General features: G+C 32.2%; 2 protein-coding genes across 7 annotated transcripts in view; one reads left to right on the top strand and one right to left on the bottom strand.

The window, feature by feature from the left end:
* Window positions 1-2245: 2245 nt before the first annotated feature.
* Window positions 2246-25668, bottom strand: part of LOC117692745 (fibrinogen-like protein A) — a 176131-nt gene continuing 152708 nt past the window's right edge. For 3 of the 4 annotated variants that reach the window (XR_010712067.1, XR_010712069.1, XR_010712070.1), the window contains one exon: window positions 2246-3076. The gene's annotated coding sequence lies outside the window, so the exon portion shown is untranslated. The remainder of the gene's footprint in view (window positions 3077-25668) is intronic. The other variant, XR_010712068.1, reaches the window with a different exon arrangement.
* The window catches only part of LOC105342159 (complement C1q-like protein 2), a 107268-nt gene continuing 93277 nt past the window's right edge, over window positions 11678-25668 (top strand). Inside the window, exons 1-2 of one of the 3 annotated variants that reach the window (XR_010712065.1) lie at window positions 11678-12025; window positions 12227-12373. The gene's annotated coding sequence lies outside the window, so the exon portion shown is untranslated. Of the gene's footprint in view, window positions 12026-12226; window positions 12374-25668 lie in introns of those variants that run through there. The other 2 variants (XR_010712064.1, XM_066079377.1) reach the window with 2 other exon arrangements.

Here is a 25668-nt window from a genome sequence, read left to right as displayed (position 1 = left end):
CTTTACCAGACAGGAAATGCTACAAACTTGAAGCCTTGGTTAAAGATTGTATGTCCATGTCCTTTAAAGCTCATTCAGCCCATGAAGATGTAAAGGCATTGCAGTCATTGGTTTTGCAGTGTAAAATAAGTTGTGATGTGTTATTGAAACATAGTTTTAGCGTAGAGTATATAACATCTTCCATAGATTATAAATCAAAGACAGATGAATGCTTAGAGTCTCTACAACCACTGTCAAATTGTCTTTCAAAATACATGTTAAGAAAAATAGCACAATCTGGTTTGTCATACCAACACCTTAAGATGGCATATGAAAGAGGAGGACCAGATGGTTTAGAGAATACCCTAAGTGAGACAAACTCTGACGGTATTTTAAGGGTTGCCAAAACACGGTCCATTTTTTCCAAGATCATAAATCATTTTTCAAATTAAAATTATATTTCTCACAACCAGGAATTTTAATCTGCTGGGGGTTTTTCCTCTTTGCAAATGTGTAATGTATTATTTCTTTTTTTCTGTATTGTTGTTGTTAATTGCATTAATTTAATTTTAATATATATTGAAAGAGGGGTATCATAAAAGGTATGGCAGACAATGTAAGTATGATTCCATTTCTCTTTGAGATGTTTGTAGAGATTGAAAGGTAACTATATATATATATATATATATATATATATATATATATATATATATATATATATATATATATATATATATATATATATACTCATTTCTTATAAAATATAACTGCTTTAAAGAATGTTCATGTGCCATGTGATTTAAATGTTTGCGTTGTGTACGTCTCTGTGTACATGTTTTAACTCTGCTTTTTTGTTCATGTCTGCTTTGTGTGTGTCAGAACTGTGCTTTGTTATGTCTCCTTTATGTGTATGTCCTAAATGTGCCTTATTCCTGCTTTGTGTACATGCATATGTCCTAAAATTGCCTTAATTGTTTTTCTCTATGCAAATTATATTTTATTTGATTTTTGCCCACACATGCACAAATATATGTATGTCATTTTGGTTATCTGATTTTTCTGTATATCTTGCTTACATTATTATTCATGGTATTCATTACTATAAATTTCCTTATATCTAGATATTTGACATTAACTTATTCCTTAATAATCTTTTTTGGTGATTATTATAAGTTTTATAGGAAATTTGTTAAAGTTATTTGAGACCAGGTAAAATAAAGATAACTCTTAAATAGGATCTTTCATACCATAAAGTATTTCTTTGGATTTTTCAATTTCATTAAATTTCTTTTTTTCATCTTATTAACCTATATATATTCTTTATATTTGTAGATTTTTGTGGCATTTCATCCAGCTGTTTTCTTGAAAATCATTTTTTATATGTTTAAATATCACTTTTTTGTAGATTTAAATAAAATTTATACAAACTTCAATCTTGATTTTTTGTAACTTATTTCACAGTTTTATAACATTTCACAACATAAAAATATTTAACCTGAAAACTTTGAAAATTAGGAAATTTTGGGTGTTTCCTGGAAATTGAATTATATAGTTAATTTAAAAAAAAAAGAGGTGCTATACTTTGGGGTCTTATATTGTTGGTTACTGGGACTACTGTTAGCAACAAATGCATGCAGCAAAAATCTCCAGCACTTATTTGGTGTAGAGATCCACCCTAATATTTCCACATTATTAGCCCTGTACATGGGAACTTTTATTTGCTGTATTTCCGCCTGTCAGGCCCAACTCGATATTTTTTATGATTTTAGGAATTTATTTTAAATTTTCTATGAAGCTAAATAGAAGAAATTAAGACCAACATTGAGTTTTGTTAAGATTTCTTAAAAGTAATGAAATTAATTCTAAATGTCTTGTGGGTTTTCTCAAATCATGTTTATCCTTAAGAATATCTGTTTGAGTTTTCTTAAAACCTCTTTAGCACTTAAAACGGCATTTCTTTAAAATTGTCGTAAAAGGAAATCTGTTGTCGCTTAAGCAGTTCTTTCAAAATGCATTTTTCTTCGTTTTTTTTAAATATATTTATTTTGTTAATTCTTTTCGTACAGACGATTTCTTAAATATATCAAGTAAATGTCGTTGAAGTTTTTCACATTAGAAAAAAATAATTTCAACTGTTAATGTTTCGGTTGAATTTTTTAGAAACATTTTAATTGTTGACAATATTTGAGACTTTCAAATTTTTAGTGAAAATAAGTCCTCGGACACAATTCATTATCTGAGTTTGGAATTTCAAAATAAATGAAAATAACGTTTTTATACATATAATACATGAACCTATAATCATCAACCAATTTAATCAACTGTAGTTTTTAATATTGTCAGTGTTAAACATTTAATTGTATATCTGCAGTTCCATTGTAGCCTTTCACATTTAGTTTATATTTACTCTCCTCGTCACCAACAAAAAAGTTAGAATATATTGCAAAGGCCTTTTCCGCATTGAATCTCTGTATGTCTAGTCGCAGTTCCTGGGGCTTCAGTGTTGTCAGTCTATGCAGCATATAATTCCCTGTATTTGATACTACATGTTTTATTTAAAATTAAATATTTAATTAGATTAATATTGTTCAAAACTGTGTATTAATGGATTTGATGACAATGTTTCCAATTTGTATATATTTTGTATGTTTTAGTGACAATATATTGTAATGCATCGTTACTTTTGAAAATAAATTCGAAAAAGTTTTGATGTGTAGTTACATAACTTTTAAAGATGGATTTATGTAAATTAAAGCATGTTAATCAATGTTTGCAGTTTTGAAGCATATCTTAAAAGTAAATTATATCTGATATACTTTTCTAGAAAGTATTGCATCAAAATAATCAAAATTACATGTATATCTTGTCTGAGGATAAAGTTAGAGTTCAATGCAAACGTACCAGAGTGCATGTATTTAAAAAAACTTTGAAAATGCATAAAGACAATCTGTGTATACATGTATCTCCTGATCTTGTAAATTTAGCACATAATAAAATAACCTATCCAATATTCATGATCAGCATATCCAAATCCATTTTTGTATTCTTTCCAATTGCGGTAAAAGTTCACAGATCCATTGATTCTTCGCTGAATAACCTTTCAAAAATGACGACAAAGAAATTATAGTTATTGAAAACATTGGCACAAAAATATACGAAAAGGGAATATATATATATATATATATATATATATATATATATATATATATATATATATATATATATATATATATATACACACACACACACACACACAAACCAGCAAGTTCTACTACATCGATCAAAATAAACAATATATGTCATATTTTAACAACTATCATTTAAGACTCATTATAACAACGTCAGTTATATTCTGTATATGCTTTCCATAAATAGAATATATAGTAATCGTTAATACATTTATGGAAAGATGAACATAAAAATTCATATTCATTTTCCTAACAAGATGTCTGGTTTTATTTTACATAATTGCACAATCTGAACAATTTAACATTGTGATATTTCAAAACAATGTTTAATGTTATGATGATAACATTTATATAGATATATTCTTGTATTCCTAAAAGAAATTTAATACAACACTTAGACTAAAAGAAATTAATAGATCGGACTTAAAAAAGATTCAAGGACAGGGGCGTACAATGCGTTATATATCCCCCATTTGGAGCAATTACACTTTTTTTTAAAGTTGTTAAAATATTTATCTTTGGCTTGTATACATGTACATTGCTTATTTTATAAATTTCGCGATGCATGTTAATAACAAGCTCTTATTCTGTAAACACAAGAGGTATTGGTTTTCAAATTAAACAACACGACCTTTTATGCCTGAATCTAAAGCAATTACTGCGCTAAATTACAGCGTTTTAGTATGAATAAGTCTAGACTCCATCCTAACAGCAATTTTATTAAAAAGATTAATTTCTTTCTTTTTTCATATTGATTTTTTTTAAGTGGAGGCTAGACCCAGTATGGGTCAAAATTCGTGGTTTTCACAAAAACCTTTAATTTGGAGTTTGTCAAACTATTAAAGTTATTATGTACCATTGTAGCTCAGTGTGATAGGCGGTGGGTTGTAGATAATTCCTCTCAGCTGAAAGGCTGTTCGAATCATCGTGGGCGTTTTCTTCTTAATTTCTGCGCTTTAACTTCCTTTTAGATTAAACATTTTTTATTAATAAAATATAATTGTTTTGGAAATATTTAACACCCCTTCAGACGCACACGTTAAAAGGTAAGATTTCTTTATATAAGATGTACATATAGATCGTTTGAATATCCTACATGTAGGCTCAGGGGATTCGACAGGCATTGTACGCTCTTCTCCTTTATTTCTTTTTGCTTGAAAGTAATCATTCAGACAGAAAATATTGTTTCTTTTATGAAAAAACGAATAAAAGTTAGGTATAGTATGACTATAATGACGGGTGGAAAATATTTATGTTGTCTTTATATATGATTAGAGACTAGAGCATCTTAAACTAATTCTAAAAATGTAATATTAGAATTAAGCATATATTACCGTCCATCCTCCGTTGTCGGTGGTCATATCGCAATATACGGATTTTGTATTACCGGTATTTTTTAAAAAACCGTTATATTGTAAACGCCATCCTTCCCTCTGGTCTTAGGATATTTCTTCAAAATATCAGCACAATCAGAGCCTGCAAATAACTTTTCAGTGTACATATACTCATGTCAATCCAACTATTCTTATACCTTTTGATTTCTCAAAAATATGGATCGTCTTGATTGATAAAAATATACATACCTGTTATGGTATTTGAATCATTTTTATAGGTAGTTGTACGTTCAAATGATGAGGATTCCGCATCGTTAAAAGGTACTGATGTAGCATTTCAATAGAAGACCTATTTAATCCAACAACAAGTACTTCATCTTTTGTAGAAAACTGTACCGATATATTCCCTACCTCTCTAAGAAGACTTTCTCTTTCCATCCGTGTCTTTTCTAAAATAATGGTAAAATCGTTAATCCATCTATAAACATTTTTTCAAGACTAAGTTCTTTGTCGCCAAATTCACCTGCCATTGTTTTTGTACAAACTGACCCCGTCTGGTTCGTCATTTTGAAAAGAGACTCAAACGCAGAAACTATTGCGGATAAATTGTTTTGTAACATTTCCTGAAATATTTGAAGGTCTCTCGTAGTTCCTCTGTTGCCCGTCAATCAATTCTTTTTTGATATTAAACCTATTCATATCACTGTTATTTAAAAGAGTTTCCGCTTTTCCATCTAAGTAGGTTGTAAAAGATAGCATATCCTGTCTTAAGATTTGCTGTTCCGACTTCATTGTAGAAATGCTTCCATAAAGCAAATCTGCAAATTCTTGTCGGTCGATGAAATTTTTAAACTTTTCTGTAAGATTATTTAGCTTTGTTTCCATGCCTTTTAAAATGTCCATTGCGCTACGTGTTGTATTTGTGAGATCAATTTTTTCCATCCTTTTTGACTAAAGAATGTGAACTTACGTTTCTGGCGATGATCATTTTCTTTTCAACAATTTTTAGCTCACCTGAGCTGAAAGCTCAAGTGAGCTATTCTGATCACATTTTGTCCGTCGTCCGTCTGTCCGTCCGTCTGTCTGTCCGTCTGTAAACTTTTCACATTTTGAACTTCTTCTCTAAAACCACAATTCCAATTTCAACCAAATTTGGCACAAAGCATCCCTATAGAAAGGTAATTATAAATTGCAGAAATGAAAGACCGATCTTTATTTAAAACGGAGAAAACCTCAAAAATGTAGAAAAAGGGGGGTGCATTTTTAAAAATCTTCTTCTCAAGGATTACTGAGTCAAATTCAATGTAATTTTGCATAAATAATCCTTATGGTAAGGAAAATATAAATTGCAAAATTTTTCAGCGAATTCTGTTTCAAATTTGAGTAATTTACGAAAATAAAAATGGAGATAATCGCGGTCAGTCAGTTTATAACTTCGGGTTCGGTATTCCATATCGAAAACGAAAGTTCTTTGTATAAAGCAGCAATGTTTGAATGTTGACGCATGACAAACGGGTCAAACTGACAAAGATGTATTTGCTTGCTGTGCAACAGTTTACGTGCGAAGGGATACTTGAAACATGCTAAACATATTTGTGCCGATTTCGTTAAGTGAATTGAGGTTAAATCTTTCAGTACGTTTACATTTTCAATCGTGACTGTGGTTTTACGTTGTTTTGAATTTCGTTTATGCATTGTAAGGGGAAATATCGCCTGTGTTTTGGAATTTTTACGTATCGAATGAAATATAGACTTCAGTAAATCAGACAGTTCATTGTCTACCTGTGCAAAATGAGCAAAATCTGATGCACTTACAACATATTATATTATAAATAATATACATTCTATTGGTAATTCGGTACGATCTCTACGTAATGGTTGATTATAATGCAACGTACAATTTTGTCTTTACAAACCATATTCAGCTGTGTCAAGTTTCGAATTATAAGCAAGGTACAGAGTTTTGCTCACAGAACTGAGGCCATGGTTTTGTTCATTCTGAATAGGAAATACCAAGTTTAAAAATCTTATGTTGAATGTAATTAACTCTTGTGAACAAAAAATTCACTCAAACCAAGCAGAATTGTGAGTTCTGTATCTTCCTTATAATTCTGCAATTGACGCTGTAGTTTATCACTAGAAATGTCTCACTAAACGTTAAATATTTGTACAGAAAAATTAGAAGGATTATATGCTGTAACAACTTTTTGGAGCCCTCTCCTTATACGATGAATCTACACCAATTTTGTTGGTTTTTCAGACCTCTTTAAAATAGTTTAAAACATTACTGTTACTGGGATAAATGTATTATCGCTATTCTTAACAAAAATATTACAGTGGAAAATCATCTTGATTTGTAGCCATTTGTAAATGTTGATTTTGAATAAAGATGAAAATAAAGGACGGGCCTTGGTAAAATAGAGCGATATGCCTGTCAATACATTGCAGACTGAGGCTCATTGAGGTGGGGGAGGGGGCGTGGATAGACTTACCAGAAATCTTGACAAGCAAAAAAGAAAAAGATTTTGAATACGGCTATGTCCGACTTTGCCAAAAAAAGTGTGGGTGGAGGGGAGGGGGAGGGGGGTCCGACGCCTATTCATTGATTATACATGTAATAGCTCTTTAACATATCACATGATAGCATTTTCAATCAAGTGTATTCATCGATCAAGTGAGTAAGGTTAAAAAACGTCGCACGAGTTCACACCTTGTAAACAACAATCGTTTATAATGTGAAAGACCAATCAAATTTTTGAATGTTCTTGATTTGAGTGCCCTGAGGTACAGTTTTTTTCTTTCAAATGTAGGAATTTTTTAAATAAAATACAATAACTAGCTAGTACAATGTAGTTGAAGATGAATATGCACCTATATATATGCATATTCTCATATAAAGTTAGATCGTCTTTTAGTGAGGGGGCAGAACTAAAATAAAAGGTTTGAGAGTTAACATTGTACCCCATCCAAAAATTTTGTTTTATATCTTGCACAGGATCGTATTTTTGAGTAAAAATGGTATTTCATAAGGGGACAATGGCAAAGATTAAGTGTAGGAAAATAAGTGTAAAATTTTGTTTATTTTATGGTATTCTTTTTTTTCAAGTGAAGGGCCATATGGCACAATATCCTTTGTACACTCATATAAAGCCATTGTTGCTCAGGTGAGCGATGTGGCCCCATGGGCCTCTTGTTCTTATTGTAGTCTCTATCATCTGACTAAATTTTGTTTCCATTACGTTTCCCACTTCATCAATTTTATCCATCAACTTTTTTTCAATACCTTCAGATAATTGCTGATGTACACTTTTGGTGAAGTCCAAGTTTAAGTTGTTTTGTTCCTGTCGAGCTCCAAGATTATCAAACAGCATTTGACCGGTTAGGAATTCAAATCAATAAATGCAAATTACAATTATAAACAGTCTCTTCATAACTATTTTATTCGTCAAGTATGTTCCACGTTATCTCTTAAGTTAAATTAAGACACATTCACTACAAGAAAACAGCAATGTCAATGAAATAAAAACAAGCATTGTTAGCTTTTTATTTAGGATAAATGTGAATCCTATACATGTATAAACGTCTACGTTTCAAAAAAAATAAGAATAAACTATTGAAACTTACTTATGTTGTACAACGGAAGAAGGTTGCTTTTTGTTTACGTGTTATCTTATATAAATGGGGCCATTCCAATAAAAAATGTACAAGATATATAAAGTCAAAACAAAAGCTACAAAACACTACACTACCATTCAAGCATTTCGATATGGTAACTTTCCAGCAGATTTTTAAAATTTTCTTCGAGTGGCCTCCTGTATTTAGCCACTAGGTTGAAAGTGGGTTTGTTTTCATAAGTTCGTATGTGCTCAGCCTCGGACAGTTTTTTTATAAACAAGAGCAGGGTGCAAAAAGGATAAGTAAATTAATAAGCTGCAAGGCACTGGATCATAAGCTTTCAAAGGGTTTGTTCTTAATGATACGATGATTTTGGGGACGAAGATCAAGAGACTTGAAGGAGAATCATGTGAGAATAATAGACGACACTTCGCTAACACAGAATTATATTCAAAACTGATGTTGTATGTTACATGTAATGTCTAGAGTGATCAAAGTAAATCGCACTTTAGGGACTGTAATCATAAGTTTAAATTGATCGTTGTTATTCTGAAATCATATTTTTGTATTTATTTTTAATTAGATCCACGTATCTATTAATCATGTTGAAGGTTTGAAAGATTTCGCAAAAACTTGTTGGTATTATCTACCCCCAAAACAATTTACAGGTGTGGATATCATGAAAGAAGGACCAAAGTAAATCAAGATTTGATTAGTATTTTGACGACTATATTTAATTTAACCGATATTCGTCCTATACCATGCCTTGAAACAAATTAAATACTGTATGATATTTCGTCAGCTTAACATAATTTAAAATCCTGATATAAATTATGAATTCAGCGCTAAGATCTGTGTTTACTTTGTTGAAGATTGTGTAAATGTATTTTTATTTAATTGTATACATTTTGGGTCACCTAAGTCACTTACTTGCAACTAGTATTCGTCCGTCATCGTATGACAAGCGTCGTCTATTACCAATTGTACATTTTTAACTTCTTAAAAACTACATGGCCAATTGTTACCATTTTAGCTCACCTGAGCTGAAAGCTCAAGTGAACTTTTCTGATCACTTTTTGTCCAGCGTCCGTCTGTCCGTCCGTCAGTCTGTAAACTTTTTTCCATTTTCGACTTCTTCTCAAGAACCACTGGGCCAATTTCAACCAAACGTGGCACAAAGCATCACTGGGTAAAAGGGATTCAAGTTTGTTAAAATGAAGGACCACGCTAACTTTCAAGGGGATATAATTCTGATTTATTGATAATTTTTAAATATTTTTAAAAAATCTTCTTCCCAAAAACTATTTGACCAGAAAAGCTAAAACTTGTGTGGAAGCATCCTCAGGGTAGATAAAAGTTTGTTCAAATCATTGTCCCCGGGGGTAAGGTGAGGCCACAATAGGGGGGCGGGGGGTCAAAAGTTTTACATGAATATATAGAGTTTATCTTTAAAAATCTTCTTCTCAGAAAGCAATTAGCCAGAAAAGCTAAAAATTGTGTGGAAACATTCTCCTGTAGGATAGATTCAAGTTTGTTCCAATCATTACCCCCAGGGGTAGGGTGGGGCCACAATGGGGGGGTCGAACTTTTACATATGAATATATTGTGTTAATCTTTCAAAATCATCTCAGAAACTAATCAGCTAATCAGTGAAACAACAAACCCTTTGGTATAGATATTCTAAAACATGATATTTAAAACCTCTCAAAAGGAACTTTTGTTTTACGGGGGGGGGGGGGGGTAATTTTGAGAAAAAAAATCGTTTTCCGTTAGTTTCTATTATGAAATGAGTTATTTCAACCCAAATACAAAGATATCTCTCTTTGTTTTACCAAATCATTTATATTTAATGAAAAGATACATAAATGTTTACATTATAATAAAAAAAAATAACAAATTTAAAAAATCAAATATCAAAAAATGACTTTTATTTAAGAGGCTAGACAATGCTATCGTTCGCAGTCCTTTTAAGTGTTTAAATACAAAATTGTATGTATTTTTGCATATATGAACTACATGTATATATTCTTCTGATGCACTTTGCTACATTGTATCTTTTATAAATCCAGCAATTTGAAAAACTATTCCAAGGTGTAGTCTCGAGTCAGTTAAATACAAGTACCTTACGGCTTCCATTGGTGATTCACCAAAGTACAGGAAGTAAAAATATTTTGTAATATAAAGCTTTCCTAAACTTTTTTTATCACAATTTTTTATTTTAAACGCATGATTACAATGAACTCGAAGAAGGTAAGAGAAAAGGGGGGAAGGGTGTCCTCGACTGCCGGCAAGTTTGATAAGCAACCTCAATTAAAAATATCATCGAATGAAAAAGAAATCGAAATGGGAATGATTGGGCTGCACTTTAAAGATGGTAAAAACAAATTGTTGTTCATGGTTCACAATATAATTTGCACACACATATACACTCTGTGAAAAAGAGGGTGTGTTACACGTGTAGTTTTCTGTTTAAACAACGTAGTATACAAATTAACTTTCACACACTTAGTGTGTAAGAATCACATTATTGATTAAAACACTGTAAAATACTTTACTGTTAAATGTATTTCTGTTTTCTTCGGACTTGAAAAAACATTATCGTGGGCTGATTTCATTGACAGGTGTAGTACGTGAATTCTGACTGAAGCTGCTTTGTTGGATTCTATCACAATGTGCATTACTTGAACGATAGAAAGGTTATTAATATATAGAAACTACTACTAGCATTTAAAAAACAATGCCTCATATTGTGAATTACATGTGAAATGTACCTCCTCTCTTTCTCTATCTTTCTCTCTCTCTCTTTTATTTCTTCAAACAAATGATGTCTAAACAAATTGTCCCATAAAGATGAAGTCGAACACTTAAAGACAAGATCACAGCAGGAACTCTAAATGTTTAAAGTGTCCGATAAGATGGAGTCAAAAACTATAAGACAACATCAATATAGCACTGTTTGACGAGGCGAAATAACAAATGGAAAACGTAGTTCTGCAAACAGTCGAATATTTTAATCAAATGAATCAATTTGACATGTAGAGGTAGCTATATATATATACCTCAAGAGAGTAGTCTGACCTGGATTTTTATGTCATTGCAAAATGGAGAAAAGTTCCTCAGAATAACATGAGTTGTCATTATTTCATACTGTACGCGTAGCGCAAATTTTAGCATATATTTAGAATTTTACTGTACACACAATTCTTATGCACATACAGAGGTGAGATCACACTCGAAAACTTGTATTATAACAATAGGATACAATAAACAAACTCTACACTTTGTTCAAGATTATCTACTTTGGAAAGAAATCGGTAAAAAAAAAGTATTGAATTGTATTTTTTTAAAGTAAATCAATCTAACAACGATTCCAAATCTGTATGAAAAAAATTATTTGAGGAAAATTGTAACAATTCAATTTAACAAGTTTCCAAATTCGTTCAGCTTTCAAGGAGTAAATGAAAAGAACTTCCATAGTATAAAAGTTATGAAATAATATATATAAAAAAGTCCATAGGCCTTATACAAAATACAAATACAAAATACAAAAAATACAATACAAAAAGTTATTTCATTCGGGATTAACAAAATATGAAAAACGAGAAGAACAGATTTCCTTCCGCAAGCAGGAAATGTTCATTTGAATCTAAACTTAGTTCCTATTTGCTTATTACTACCTTCCTCTTGTATATTGTAAACTGACTTGAAACATAACAAGCATCATATTTACCACATATATGTACAGCCTAATTATAATCAATATGATGAGGAACCGTTATATTTGTGTATTTCTCTTGGCCGCTCTTGGTTTAACAGTTTCTCAACAGTTATACTCTAGAGAGATTGCAGATGATGACGAAGTCCTTCGAATTCAAAACCAGCTCAGAAGAGAACTTATTGCCATCAAGGGTATGTTAAAAAATTATAACACTTTTACAAATTCGTTTAGTTAAATAGTTATTAATCAGGGAATTCAAATTATTAGAATATTCATCAGAAATATGGAACTTGGAACAAAAGCATAAATCAGTACTAGTATGTGTATAAAGTTACTACCCCTGTGAATATATATCTTATTTAAAAAGAAATTGTAATTAATCTTTTTCAAAGATAAAGAGGCCGACTTGGCTAAGACAGTCCTTCGAAATCAAGATGAAATGTACAAGCTCAAAAGAGTACTTGATGCCATCATGGGTATATTAAAAAATAAAAAACTTTTACAAATTCGTTTAGTTAAATAGTAACATGTTTTAATTATTAAATTCAAATTATTCAAATATTCATCAGAAATATCGAACTGCGAACAAAAGCATAAATTACTTTTTTTTCAATAATAAAAAGACTGAGACAGTCCTTCAAAATCAAGATGAAATGAACCAGCTCAAAAGAAAACTTGTTGAAGGGTTATATTTTGAAATGTCATAAGAAGTTCTATGATATCAATGAAAAGGTTTTTTTTTATATATAATCGTAAACAAAAAAGATGAAACCTCATTATTACGCTGATTTTCGAAAAAACTTGACCTTTGATATGTTATTAAGCCAAGGTGGACACACACATCCCAAGTGGTCCAACGTCTCTAAGAAGAATAGTAAAAAACTAGACTCTTGTTGCAAAAGCAACAAAAAGGTCTTCCGTTTTGATATACATGTATTAATTTAACTGTAAGACATTGCTTCTCTCACATAGAAAAAAAAGTGGATATGATAATTATTGTGAATGATATATCCAGACGTTACTTACATGTAAAACAACGAGAATGAAAAAGAAATCAATTTTTGAATAATTTCTGTGACGACCGGAAGTAACGCCGAACTAAACAAAAATGTTAACCATTTGTACAATCATGTCAATCTCTCCTCAAAGTTTTGTTGTTCACGTCTCTGCAAAATTTGAGATCTCTTTGAAACAATATTTTTTGTCTCGGGACCGAAACGGACGAACGAAAGTGATTACTAAAAACAAAAGCTGGTATTTCTCATACATTTGCTTAATGTACATCACTGTTTATCAGGCTAGATGAAATTCCAAGAAAGTCAGTTAAACTTGTTAAAAACAGGATTTGTTTGAACCCTTCCGGTAAGAACCGGAAGTGACAGTTGACAAAGTTAAAACCGTTAAACACATCCCCAATCCAAATTCTATCAATCATGAAAGATTTGTGTCTCAATCAGTTACAATGACGAAAATCTCGCGGACATCAAATTTGTTAAAAGGAAAGCTACGTAGAGATATTTGAGATATCTCACCGGAAGTAAAATTTATTTGCCAATTTAACATTATATAGATGACATGTGTAAGATTGTATAGTGTTATTTTCATTTTATGTAAAATGAATAAAACAAATTTTTGAAGTGCTTCCAGTGACGACCGGAAGTTACGCCGAACAAAACAAAATAGTGTATACACATGTACATACATAGGTCTATCATCCCAAAAAGTTTGATCGTTCAAGTCGTTACCGTTTTTGAGATCTCCAGGAATCAAGGTTTTTTGTCTCGGGACAGGAAACGGACAAACGGAAGTGCTCAATGTAAATTGTAATTAATATTTTTTTTATACTTGCCCTTTCTACTTAATTTTTTATCGACTTCACTACAAATTTCAATGGAAAACAGTTAAACTGATAAACAGCTTTATTTGTTTGAACTCTTTTCTGTGTGGACCGGAAGTGACGGAAGACAAAATGAGACCGGTTAAACATATCTTCAATTAAATGTCTATCATCCATGAAAGTTTTGTGCTTTGATCTCTTATAGTTTCTGAGATCTCGTTTGTACAAAATGTGTTTCAAAAAAGCTACCTGAGATATTTGAGATATCTCACCGGAAGTAAAAATTTTTTGTTAAGTTAACATCGCATAGACAACCTATGCATAGTTTTATACTTAAATATTTATTTTATGGAAAAGGAATTTTATGCGGAAAAAGTAGTTATTTTTGAAGAGCTTCCGGTGACGACCGGAAGTAACGACGAACAAAACAAAATAGTTTAAACACATCTACAGCTATGGGTCTATCATCCCACACAGTTTGGATGTTCAAGTCTTTACCGTTTCTGAGATCTCGTTGATACAAGCTTTTTCATCGCGGGACAGTAAACGGGCAAACGGAAGTGCTCAATCTAAATTGTATTTAATATTTCTTGTATACTTGCCCTTTGTACTTCATTTCTAATCCAGCACACTACAAATATCAATGGAAATAAGTTAAACTGATAAATAGCTCGATTTGTTTGAACTCTTCCTGTGTGGACCGGAAGTGACGGAAGACAAATGAAACCGGTTAAACACATCTTCAATCAAATGTCTATCATCCATGAAAGTTTTGTGCTTTGATCACTTATAGTTTCTGAGATCTCGTTTGTACAAAATGTGTTTCAAAAAAGCTACCTGAGATATTTGAGATATCTCACCGGAAGTAGAATTTTTTTGTTGAGTTAACATCGCATAGATTACCTATGCATAAATTTATACTTATATATTTAATTTGTGGAAAATGAATTTATTGCGTGAAATAATTATTTTTGAAGAGCTTCCGGTGACGACCGGAAGTTACGACGAACAAAACAAAAGTGTTTAAACACATTTACATACACAGGTCTATTATCGTACAAAGTTTCGTTGTTCAAATCTTTACAATTTTTATGATCTCGAGGTGACAAGGTTTTTTGTTGCGGGACAGGAAACGGACGAACGGATATGAATTTTGAAAAAATGAAAAAAAACGTCCCTAGCGTTTATCATTTCCTAGTATTCCTGAAAATTTCAAGGAAATATATCCAGTCATCTCTGAGAAAATCGGGGAAAAAAATAAGAATAATAATAAGAACTAGACTCTTGTTGCAAAAGCAACAAAAAGGTCTTCCGTTTTGATATACATGTATCAATTTAACTGTAAGACATTGCTTCTCTCAGTATTTCATAACCATTAGACAACAGGACTTAATTGACTATCAATTTGTCTTCTTTTGTCAAACAAAAACAGTAAATCTCCTAAACAACACGGATTGTTTGAACTCTTTCGGTGTGGACCGGAAGTGACGGTTGACAAAATAAAAACGGTTAAACACATCTTCTATCAAATGTCTATCATCCGTGTAAGTTTTGTGTCTTGGTCACTTACAGTTTATGAGACTTCGCTGTCATAATATTTGTTTTAAAAAGACTACCTGAGATATTTGAGATATATCACCGGAAGTAATTTTTTTTGTTTATTAATCATCGGATAGATGACATATGAAAGCGTTTATACCTTTATATCATTTCAGTGTTAAACAAATAAAATGCGTAAAAACATAATTTTTGATGTGCTTCCGGTGACGACCGGAAGTTACGACGAACAAAACAAAATAGTTTAAACACATCTACAGCTATAGGTCTATCATCCCTCAAAGTTTGGATGTTCAAGTCTTTATCGTTTCTGAGATCTCATTGTCCATAGCTTTTTATCGCGGGACAGGAAACGGACGACAGGAAGGGAATTTTGAAAAAATGAAAAAAAACTCCTCTAGATTTTATTGTTCCCTATCAGTCCTATAAATTTCAAGAAAATCCATCCATGCATCTCTGAAAAATCGAGTTAAACTTTTAAAAAACTTGATTTGTTTGAACTCTTCCTGTGTGGACGGGAAGTGACGGTCGACCAAATAAAAACGGTTAAACACATCTTCTATCAAATGTCTATCATCCCTGTAAGTTTCGTGTTTTGATCACTTACAGTTTCTGAGATCTCGGGGTTCAAACATTTGTTTAAAAAAAGGCTACATGAGATATTTGAGATATCTCACCGGAAGTAGAATTTTTATGTTTATTAATCATCGGATAGATGACATATGTAAGCATTTATACTTATATTTCAATTCTCCGAGAAATATATTAAATGCGAAAAAGCATAATTTTTGAAGAGCTTCCGGTGACGACCGGAAGTTACGACGAACAAAACAAAATAGTTTAAACACATCTACAACTATAGGTCTATCATCCCTCAAAGTTTGGATGTTCAAGTCTTTATCGTTTCTGAGATCTCATTGTCCATAGCTTTTTGTCGCGGGACAGGAAACGGACGACAGGAAGTGAATTTTGAAAAAAAAAAAAAAACGCCTGGAGATATTATAATTTTCTGTCAGTCCTGAAAATTTCAAGAAAATCCATCCAGCCATCTCTGAGAAATCTTGTGGACAAAAAACGGACAAAAAAAAAAAAATAATAATAACTAGACTCTTGTTGCTATAGCAACAAAAAGGTCTTCCGTTCCTCATGTATTAATCTGCACAAGAAATCCAGTTATCTTGTAAACAGAAAATGAATAATATATATAAGTTTTGTGTCTTGATCTATCATAGTTTCTGAGATCTTATTTATTCTTTGTTTTCAAAAAAGAAGGCTATCTGAGATATATGAGATGTCTCACCGGAAGTAGAACTTTTTTTTACCATGTGTAGATGACTTTTTGTATTTCTATAGCTAAAATGTTACTTCAATGCTAAATAACCAAAATATTTTTAAAAATATCAAAATTGGGTGTACTTCCTGTGCAGACCGGAAGTTACGCCGGATGAAATAAAATAGTGTTAACACGTGTCCATACACATGTCTATAATCCTACAAAGTTTGGTTGTTGAAGTCGTTACCGTTTTTGAGATCTCGTCGATATAAGGTTTTTTGTCTCGGGACAGAAAAAGGACAAACGGAAGTGCTTAATGAAATTTAAATTTTTTATATCGTGTTACTTTACTATTTTACATTATTATTCATCGAAGTAGCTAAAACTATCAAATTAAAACAGTTAAACGGATAGACAGTTTGATTTGTTTGAACTCTTCCGCTGTGGACCGGAAGTGACGGAAGACAAAATGAAACTGTTTAAACACATCTTCAATCAAATGTCTATGATAAGTAAAAGTTTCGTGTCTTGATCACGTACAGTACCTGAGAACTTGCGGGTACAAAATATGTTTTAAAAAAGCTTCCTGAGATAATCGAGATATCTCACCGGAAGTAGAATTTTTTTGTTTATTCAACATTGTATAGATGACATATGTTAGGATCTATACTTATATCTTTATTCTATGGAAAAAACATTAAATACGTAAAAACAAAAAAATTTGAAGAGCTTCCGGTGACGACCGGAAGTTACGCCGAACAAAACAAAAATGTTTAAACACATCTACAACTATAGGTCTATCATCCCTCAAAGTTTGGATGTTCAAATCTTTATCGTTTCTGAGATCTCGATGTGACAAGCTTTTTGTCGCGGGACAGGAAACGGACGACAGGAAATGAATTTTAAAAAAATAAAAAAATCGCCTAGAGATATGATCATTTTCTATCAATCCTGAAAATTTCAAGTAAATCTATCAAGCCATCTCTGAGATATCTTGTGGACAAAAACTGGGAAAAAAATAATAATAATAATAATAACTAGACTCTTGTTGCTATAGCAACAAAAAGGTCTTCCGTTCCTCATGTATTAATCTGCACAAAAAATCCAGTTATCTTGTAAACAGAAAATGGATATAATATATATATAAGTTTTGTGTCTTGATCTATCACAGTTTCTGAGATCTTATTCATACTTTGTTTTTAAAATAGAAGGCTATCTGAGATATATGAGATGTCTCACCGGAAGTAGAACTTTTTTTTACCATGTGTAGATGACTTTTTGTATTTCTATAGCTAAACTGTTACTTCAATGCTAAATAACCAAAATATTTTTAAAAATATCAAAATTGGAATACTTCCTGTGACGACCGGAAGTTACGCCGGATTAAACAAAATAGTGTTAACACATGTAGATACATAGGTCTATCATCTCACAAAGTTTGGTTGTTCAAGTCGTTCCCGTTTTTGAGATCTCGTCGAAATAAGATTGTTGGTCTCTGGACAGGAAACGGGCAAAAGGAAGTGTTCAATGTAAATTGTATTAAATATTTCTTGTATACTTGCCTTTTGTACATTATTATTCATTTATCTAACTAAAATATCAAAGGAAAATAGTTAAACTGATAAACAGCTCGATTTGTTTGACCTCTTCCGGTGTGGACCGGAAGTGACGGAAGACAAAATGAAACCGGTTAAACACATCTTCAATCAAATGTCTATCATCCATGAAAGTTTCGTGTCTTGATCACTTATAGTTTCTGAGATCTCGCGGTTACAAAATATGTTTTAAAAAAGCTACCTGAGATGATTGAGATGTCTCACCGGAAGTAGAATTTTTTTGTTGATTTAACATCGCATAGATGACATATGTAAGGATATATACTAATATCTTTATTTTACGGAAAATAAATTAAATACGTAAAAACAAAAAAAATTCAAGAGCTTCCGGTGACGACCGGAAGTTACGCCGAACAAAACAAAAATGTTTAAACACATCTACAACTATAGGTCTATCATCCCACAAAGTTTGGATGTTCAAGTCTTTACTGTTTCTGAGATCTCGTTGGTACAAGCTTTTTCAACGCGGGACAGGAAACGGACGACCGGAAATGATTTTTGACAAAATGAAAAAAACGCCTCGAGATATTGTCATTTTCTTCCATTCCGGAAATTTTCACATAAATCTATGCAGTCATCTCTGAGAAATCTTGTGGACAAAAACTGGGAAAAAAATAATAATAATAAAAAACATTACAATCACTATAAGGTCTTCCGTTGGAAACGGAAGACCTTAATAACTAGACACTTGTTGCAAAAGCAACAAAAAGGTCTTCCGTTTTGATATACATGTATCAATTTAACTGTAAGACATTGCTTCTCTTACATGCAAAAAAAGTTGATATGATAATTATTGTGAATGATATATCCAGACGTTACTTACATGTAAAACAACGAGAATAAAAAGAAATCAATTTTTTAAGTACTTTCTGTGACGACCGGAAGTAACGCCGATATAAACAAAAATGTTAACCATTTGTACAATCATAAGTTAATCTTGCCTCAAAGTTTGGTTGTTCACGACTCTGCCAAATCTAAGATCTCTTTGAAACAATATTTTTTGTCTCGGGACCGAAACGGACGAACGAAAGTGATTAATAAAAACAAAAGCTAGTATTTCTCGTACATTTGCTTAATGTACATCACTGTTTATCAGGCTAGATGAAATTCCAAAAAAGTCAGCTAAACTTGTTAAAAACAGGATTTGTTTGAACCCTTCCGGTAAGAACCGGAAGTGACAGTTGACAAAATTAAACCCGTTAAACACATCCCCAATCAAAATTCTATCAAACAATCTATGAAAGATTCGTGTCTCAATCACTTACAATGACAAAATATTGCAGACATCAAATTTGTAAAAAGAAAAGCTACATAGAGATATTTGAGATATCTCACCGGAAGTAAAATTTATTGGCCAATTTAAAATTATATAGATGACATATGTAAGATTGTATACTGATATTTTCATTTTATGTAAAATGAATAAAACAAATTTTTGAAGTGCTTCCGGTGACGACCGGAAGCTACGCCGAACAAAACAAAATAGTGTAAACACATGTACATACATAGGTCTATCATCCCACAAAGTTTGATCGTTCAAGTCGTTACCGTTTTTGAGATCTCCAGGAATCAAGGTTTTTTGTCTCGGGACAGGAAACGGACAAACGGAAGTGCTCAATGTAATTGTAATTAATATTTCTTTTGTACTTGCCCTTTGTACTTAATTGTTCAACGACTTTACTACAAATATCAAAGGAAAACAGTTAAACTGATAAACAGCTCGATTTGTTTGAACTCTTCCTGTGTGGACCGGAAGTGACGGAAGACAAAACGAAACCGGTTAAACACATCTTCAATCAAATGTCTATCATCCATGAAAGTTTTGTGCTTTGATCGCTTATACTTTTTGAGATCTCGTTTGTACAAAATGTGTTTCAAAAAAGCTACCTGAGATATTTGAGATATCTCACCGGAAGTAGAATTTTTTTGTTGAGTTAACATCGCATAGACAATCTATGCATAGATTTATACTTATATATTTATTTTATGGAAAAAGAATTTTATGCGAAAAAGTAGTTATTTTTAAAGTGCTTCCGGTGACGACCGGAAGTTACGACGAACAAAACAAAATTGTGTGAACACATCTACAGCTATGGGTCTATCATTCCACAAAGTTTGGATGTTCAAGTCTTTACCGTTTTTGAGATCTCGTTGATACAAGCTTTTCCAACGCGGGACAGGAAACGGACAAACGGAAGTGCTCAATCTAAATTGTATAGAATATATCTTGTAAACTTGCCCTTTGTACTTCATTTCGCATCCAGCACACTACAAATATCAATGGAAATAAGTTAAACTGATAAACAGCTCGATTTGTTTGAACTCTTCCTGTGTGGACCGGAAGTGACGGAAGACAAAACGAAACCGGTTAAATACATCTTCAATCAAATGTCTATCATCCATGAAAGTTTTGTGCTTTGATCACTTATAGTTTCTGAGATCTCGTTTGTACAAAATGTGTTTCAAAAAAGCTACCTGAGATATTTGAGATATCTCACCGGAAGTCGAAATTTTTTGTTGAGTTAACATCGCATAGATAACTTATGCATAGATTTATACTTAAATATTTATTTTATCGAAAATGAATTTTATGCGAAAAAATAGTTATTTTTGAAGTGCTTCCGGTGACGACCGGAAGTTACGACGAACAAAACAAAATAATTTAAACACATCTACAACTATAGGTCTATCATCCCTCAAAGTTTGGAGGTTCAAGTCTTTATCGTTTCTGAGATCTCATTGTCCATAGCTTTTTGTCGCGGGACAGGAAACGGACGACAGGAAGTGAATTTTGAAAAAATGAAAAAAACGCCTAGAGATATTATCATTTTCTATCAATCCTGAAAATTTCAAGAAAATCCATCCCGCCATCTCTGAGAAATCTTGTGGACAAAAAAAGGGAAAAAAAAAATAATAATAAGAAACATTACAATCACTATAAGGTCCTCCGTTGGAAACGGAAGACCTTAACTAGACACGATCTCGTTGCGAGCAACGAGGAGGTCTTCCGTCTGATTTTAGAAATTGAGATTTATGTTCGATCTTGATTTTGCTATTTAACAGCTATACATGATTTAAAACAGGAAAACAGGATCTTCATTTTAGGTGCCTGATACTATTTTGTTTCAGGTGTAAGAGTTTTGTTCAACAAGTGTTTAGAAATTCGTCACCATTCTTGAGATATCTCAGAAAGAATATTTTAGGGGCCGGACCTTATCTCCTTATTGGGGCCGCTGAAAAAAAAATTGTAAGGTTGCATGTTATTATGGACATTATTTTGAGCATCTTTTCTTTTATACTGCATTACAAAATATTTTTTTTTTTTTAGATAAGGGTGATCAAATTTTTTGACTTTTGGCCCCTTAAAACCCTTAATTATGTAACACATGATAAAATCATAACATTGCTTGAATACAGAATTATAAGATAAACACATTTGCTTCTATAATATTTCACAAAATATCTCTCAGTAAAGGGCTACAGATTAAAGATTTTAGAGTCCTTTGGTCCCCTTATTTGAGGGGCCAGCCCCTTTTTGTTGATTTCAAATAAAAGGTCATTTAATTCTACACAAATCTTGTTCAACAAGTGTTTAGAAATTCGTTACCGTTTTGGAGATATATGAGAAAGAAGGTTTTAGGGGCCGGTCCCTTTTCTCCTTTTAGGGGCCGTTTAACGAAATTTTGACGGTTGCATTTTGTTGAGAATATCATTTTGAACAACTTTTCTTCTGTACTGCATTACAAAATATTTTTCCTTTGTGAGATATTGGTGATCGAAATTTTGGACTTTCGGCCCCTAAAAACCCTTGATTACGTAACACATGATAAAATCATTATATTGCTTGAATACATAACTGTGAGATAAACATATTTGCTTCTATAATCTATTACAAAATATCCCTCGGTGAAGAGCTATGGGTAAAAGACTTTAGAGCCTTCTAGGTCCCTAATTTTAGGGGCCAGCCCCTTTTTCCTGATATCAGCCGAAAGGTCTTGTAAATATTAGCCTTTTTTACATTACATGTCTTAATAAAATATTTTCCAGAAAAAAGATAAAGAGAGAAAAGCACAAAAATTTACGACGCTTTTTTAATGTCAATTTTCGAGCCCTAGCGAGCTTTGGCGCCAGAAGTGCTAAACTTACAAAACAACAACCATGCAAAACTTCAATCTTTCCTTTACCAACCGTAGAAATTTGAGCTTAATATCTCTTATACTTTAGGAGAACGACAGAAGACAAAATACCCATATGAAAATTAGAAAAATCTCAATATCTCAAAAACGGATGTGACGTCATCAACACAAAAAAAATTTAATCAGGTTCAGACCAATATCTATCATATCTGAAACTTTAATTGAGATCGGCCGAGCCGTTTCTGAGAAATCGCGTGCACAAAAATAGGAAGAAAAAAAATAATAATAACTAGACACGATCTCGTTGCGAGCAACGAGGAGGTCTTCCGTTCTATTTTTAGAATGAAATATGACATCATCGACTTTGATTTTCGACAACAAAACATGTTATGAAAAAAAGGAGTGAAGTACTAATGCTTTATAGTATCGCTTTTTATAATTTCTCTTGCTTTTTTAAATACTTGCATTTCTTTCAATTAAGATAGAAAAGATCAAACTTGTTTACCTCTGGTCCCTCAAAAACCCTAATTGGGTAACGCAAGAGAAAATCATTATATTGTTGGGATATATAAACGTATTATACCTAATCTAGGTTTAATAACCTTTCACAAAATATCCCTCAATAAAGGGCTATAGATAAAAGATTTTAGAGCTCTTTGATCCCCTAGTTTAAGGGGCAATCCCTTTTTCTTGGATTCAAATGAAAGGACATTTAATTCTAAACACATTTTGTCAATAAGTGTTTAGAAATTCGTTACCGTTTTGGAGATATATGAGAAAGAAGGTTTTAGGGGCCGATCCCTTATCTCCTTTTAGGGGCCGTTTAACGAAATTTTGAAGGTTGCATTTTGTTGAGAACATCATTATGAACAACTTTTCTTCGTACTGCATTACAAAATATATTTCCTTTCTGAGATATGGGTGATCAAAATTTTGGGGTTTTGGCCCCTAAAACCCTTAATTACGTAACACATGATAAAATCATTACATTGCTTTGATACATAACTATAAGATAAACACATTTGCTTCTATAACATTTCACAAAATATCCCTCAATAAAGGGTTATAGATAAAAGACTTTAGAGCCCTTTTGCATCATTTTGAACAACTTTTCTTCTGTACTGCATTTCAAAATATTTTACCTTTCTGAGATATGGGTGATCAAAACTTGCGACTTTTGGCCTCTAAAAACCCCAAATTACAAAACACATGACAAAACCAATACATTGCTTTGATACATAACTGCAGGATAAACACATTTGCTTCTATAACATTTCACAAAATATCCCTCAATGAAGGGCTATAGATAAGATACTGTAGAGCCCTTCGGTCCCCTAATTTTAGGGGCCAGTCCCTTTTTCTTGATATCAAATGAAAGGTTATTTAATTCTAAACAAATTTTGTTCAACAAGTGTTTAGAAATTCGTTACCGTTCTGGAGATATATGAGAAAGAAGGTTTTAGGGGCTGATCCCATAACTCTTTATAGGGGCCGTTTAACGAAGTTTTGAAGGTTGCATTTTGTTGAGAACATCATTTTGAACAAATTTTCTTCTGTATTGCATTTCAAAATATATTTCCTTTCTGAGATATGGGTGATCAAAATTTTGGGGTTTTGGCCCCTAAAAACCCTTAATTACGTAACACATGATAAAATCATTACATTGCTTGAATACATAACTATAAGAGAAACACATTTGCTTCTATAACATTTTACAAAATATCTCTCAGTAAAGAGCTACAGATTAAAGACTTTAGAGCCCTTTGGTCCCCTAATTTAAGGGGCCAGCCCCTTTTTCCTGATATCAAATGAAAGGTCATTTAATTCTACACAAATTTTGTTCAACAAGTGCTTAGAAATTCGTTACCGTTCTAGAGATAGATGAGAAAGAAGGTTTAAGGGGCCGGTCCCTTATCTCCTTTTAGGGGGCGTTTAACGAAATTCTGACGGTTGCATTTTGTTAAGAACATCATTTTGAACAACTTTTCTTCTGTATTGCATTACAAAATATTTTTCCTTTCTGAGATATGGGTGATCGAAATTTTGGACTTTTGGCCCCTAAAAACCCTTAATTACGTAACACATCATAAATTCATTACATTGCTTGAATACATAACTGTGAGATTAACATATTTGCTTCTATAATCTATAACAAAATATCCCTCGGTAAAGAGTTATGGGTAAAAGACTTTAGAGCCCTTTAGGTCCCTTATATTAGGGGCCAGCCCCTTTTTCTTGGTATCAAATGAAAGGTCATTTGATTATAAAGACATTTTGTTCAACAAGTGTTCAGAAATTCGTTACCATTCTTGAGATATCTGAGACAGAATGTTTTAGGGGCCGGTCCCTTATCTCCTTTTTGGGGCCGCTGAACCAAATTTTTTAGGTTGCATGTTGTTAAGTACATCATTTTGAGCATCTTTTCTTTATACTGCATTTCAAAATATTTTTCCTTTTTGAGATATAGGTGATCAAAGTTTTGGACTTTTGACCCCTAAAAACCCCTAATTACGTAACATATGAGAAAATCGTTATACTGCTTGGCTTCATAATTATAAGATAAATATATTTGCTTCTATAATTTATTACAAAATATCTCTCGGTAAAGAGTTATGGGTAAAAGACTTAGGAGCCCTCTAAGTCCCTTATTTGAGGGGCCAGCCCCTTTTTCCTGTTATCAGCAGAAAGGTCTTGTAAATATAAACTTTTTTTACATTTCATGTTTTAACAAAATATTTTCCAGAAAAGAGATAAAGAGAGAAAAGCACAAAAATTCACGACGCTTTTTTAATGTCAATTTTCGAGCCATAGCGAGCTTTGGCGCCAGTAGTGCTAAACGTACAAAACAACAATCATGCAAAACTTCAATCTTTCCTTTACCTACCGTAAAAATTTGAGCTGAATATCTCTTATAGTTTAGGAGAACAACAGAAGACAAAATACCCATATAAAAATTAGAAAAATCTCAATATCTCAAAAACGGATATGACGTCATCAATACAAAAAATTTCCAATCAAGTTCAGACCACTATCTATCACGTCCTAAAATTTGATTGAAATCGGCTGAGCCGTTTCTGAGAAATCGCGTGCACAAAAAAAGGCAGAAAAATAATAATAACTAGACACGATCTCGTTGCGAGCAACGAGGAGGTCTTCCGTCTGATTTTAGAATTTGAGATATATGTTAGATCTTGATATTGCTAAACATGATTTAGAATAGAATAACGGGGTCTACATTCTAAGGGCCGGATACTATTTTGTTTCAGGGATAATAGCTTTGTTCAACAAGTGTTTAGAAATTCGTCACCGTTCTTGAGATATCTGAGAAAAAAAAGTTTTAGGGGCGAGTCCCTTACCTCCTTATTGAAGCCGCTGAACCAAATTTTGAAGGTTGCATTTTGTAAAGTACATCATT

This window comes from Magallana gigas, chromosome 3 (assembly GCF_963853765.1).
Source record: "Magallana gigas chromosome 3, xbMagGiga1.1, whole genome shotgun sequence".
In the NCBI taxonomy this organism is placed as follows: domain Eukaryota; kingdom Metazoa; phylum Mollusca; class Bivalvia; order Ostreida; family Ostreidae; genus Magallana; species Magallana gigas.
This window is presented reverse-complemented; position numbering and strand designations above follow the sequence as displayed.